The sequence below is a fragment of the Camellia sinensis genome, chromosome 11, assembly GCF_055761805.1.
Source record: "Camellia sinensis isolate YWXY chromosome 11, ASM5576180v1, whole genome shotgun sequence".
Classification (NCBI taxonomy): Eukaryota; Viridiplantae; Streptophyta; class Magnoliopsida; order Ericales; family Theaceae; genus Camellia; species Camellia sinensis.
Window position 1 is genome coordinate 9,031,466 of NC_138971.1, and position 3,203 is coordinate 9,034,668.

Below are 3,203 nucleotides of genomic sequence, written 5' to 3' on the forward strand. Positions count from 1 at the left end.
TGACTATAAACAATTAAAAACCATGTCCTCTGTTTCCAAAAATAAATGTCAGTGCCAACTGCAAAGTTAACCTTAGACTTGCTCTAACTTCTTCTATTTTTATCTCACGTTTAAACTCATATCCCCCGACCCCTCCCCATGGGATGAAAAAATATAGGGCAAATTACACCTCTAGTTCTGATAATTTGGCCCTTGTGTCATTTTGCTCTCTGTAATTTCAATTGGCTCGATTTTCACCTGAATTTTTTACTTTGCCTCAAATTGGTCAAATTGTCAGCATTTTTTTTTATCAAAAATGTGCACATGAGCATCATATGTTATATTTTAAGCAAGGTTCTGAATAGCGGTTGCGGTCGCCGTAACGGTGGCGGTGACGTGGTTGCGGTTGCGGGGTGTAAAGGCCGTAGCGTAACGGTTGTGGTAATCGGAACCGTGAATTTTTTTATTTTTTGCACAATTTAAAAAAAACTTACCAATACGCATATTTTTTCCCCATAATCATATTTATTAGGTTTTAAAATAAATATTGATCAATTTTTGTAAGTTTTTAAATATGATCCAATATATTTTATATTTTTAAATCACTATAAACTGAGTTTTTTACATTTTATTTTAATAATTAATGACTTTATATGTCCTAAATCCATATTATGCTTGTGGCAACAAAATTTTTTATTATTGAACTTAGATGTATAAAATTATTTTTTTAATTATTATACTTGTGGAAGCATATACAACTTTTAATTTGAATAGTTTTAAAAAATAAATTATACATGCTAATGTAATCATATAAAAATTAAAAAATAAATTATAAAGAAATTTTTTTTGTTTGGGTTTAGATCACTTGAATATTCATTCTCTTTTTGAATAACTAGTAAATAAAAATAAAATAAACTAATCAAAAAAAATTGACGAGATAATAGTAAATAATGTACTAAATAAGGTCAATAAATATAGAAAGAAAACTAATAGTGCTCAAAATGGAACATCACATGCATTATTTATTATATTTTATGTTTAAAAACTGCATACCCCAACTTGTCATTAGATAAGTTTTTACCTGCTGCAATGGAGAACAGTGGATATGCCTGAACTCCCGGAAGTGCTTTTTAAGATATTCTTGTAGCTTAGGAACATCTTGTCTCCTAAAAACATCCCATACAGAACCACCATCTGCATGTTCCAGCCCATCCAACATTGTTCCTGCATTTGAATATTCGGCACTCTTCCCACTTTTGCCTTGGTCCAGTTTTTTCACTTCACTCCTTTCAGAAGCTTCAGCTGTAATTTGATGGCCTCTGTTTACCTTCTCAGAATTATCTTTTCTCAGTTTCTCGCACTTGCTTTGAAAAATTGCAGGCAATTTCCTTCTCTTCCTCTTTCTATTTTGAGGACCTTTTCTTGTCCTACTATATGCTTCATCCCCCACAATGTTGATGTCTTCTGATGAAAAAGCAGAATGACATTCTTCATCTAGCTTCTTATACACAATACCATTTAAATCACCATATAGATCAACTTCACATGCAAACTGTTTCCTTCTCTTCCTCTTTCTATTTTGAGGACCTTTTCTTGTCCTCCTATACGCTTCGTCCCCAACAAAGTTGCCCTCTTCTTCTGATGAAGAAGCAGAATGACATTCTTTATCTAGCTTGGTATACACAATACCATTTAAATCACCATATAGATCAACTTCACATGCAAACAGTTTGCTTCTCTTCCTCTTTCTATTTTGAGGACCTTTTCTTGTCCTTCTATGTGCTTCATCCCCAACAATGTTGCTCTTTTCTTCTGACGGAAAAGCAGAATGACATTCTTTATCTAGCTCGGTATACACAATACCATTTAAATCACCATATAGATCAACTTCACCTGCTTGCTCTGTCACTTCTTTAGCATTTACAAAACCACCGTAAAAATATTGTCTACCATCTGAAGGCATGCTACGAGACCCACCACCACACAAACTAGAAACTTCACAGCAGCTTGATACTTCAGCAACGGCATTAGTACTTGACTGAACACCAGAATCACCTGGCCTAGACTTCTCCATCGACGGGGAAAGCTGTTGCTTCTCGATGGTTTGGCCTACTTCACTACCATTATCATAAAAAATTTCTCTCTGATCCTGGTTTAAATACTTTTGCCTCAACTCCTCTATTTTGGAAAGCTGTTTTGGTGTAAGAGTTACTGCATTAACCTGAGGCAATATAATCATGCTGGAAATTTTTGTTAATGTATATAATATGATAGTGGTGTTAGTGAAGGATAGTGGCATGTATAGAATATGATAGTGGTGTTGGTGGTAGATAGTGGCATGTATATAATATGATAGTGGTAGATAGTGGTAATATATAATATGTAAGTGGCATATAATGGGTTATAATGATGTTTGTAATATCTCCTATATAAGGAGTGTCATTTGGTCTTGTAAGATAAGAAGTTTTGAATATAACAGAAATATATTCCTTCTTCCTCATATTTTCGGAGTTCTTCTTCCTCATATTTTCTAAGTAATCACCTGAAACAGCCAATCATTAGATATAAGACCCCCGCCCCCCCAGAAGGAAAAAATTATGGGAAATGGAATTACTTCAAATGCCAAGAGTTTGACACATTGGAGAATTTAAGGGTCAAGTATGCCTGCCTCAAAACAAAAGGTCAGTGACACAAGCTTGCATTTTGGCCATTTACTGACATAGCGGTTGTGATAATATCACTAGTGAATTTTCTGAATATATTCTCATTAGTTTATTAAGTCTACAAGATAAAAAACAAAAAGGCATTATACATAAATTTAATGTAAACCTAATAACAGAATGACAGTCATAGTAATGTTATATAGCATTACAATGGCTTCAAATTTCAATAATATGAAACACCATTGTGTTGAGGATTGTTACAATGATGTTATTGAAGCCCATATTTAGAGATCAGGTATACTGTTACAAAGATGCAAAAAACCTGCATACATAAATATACATGTCAAAGTCATACACAAATATATGCACACATACATATGGTGTGTGTATATATATATCAAAAATATTTTAACAGATGGGACTGGTCATAGGCTAGTAATAAAATCTTTTACAAATACTAGCATCTAGCCTGCCTCAGCACGGCCATACCACAAAACAATTTTATTGCTGAATTCATTCTGCTGTTATCCACCTGGCTTACCCTTTAGCCTATGCTTAACA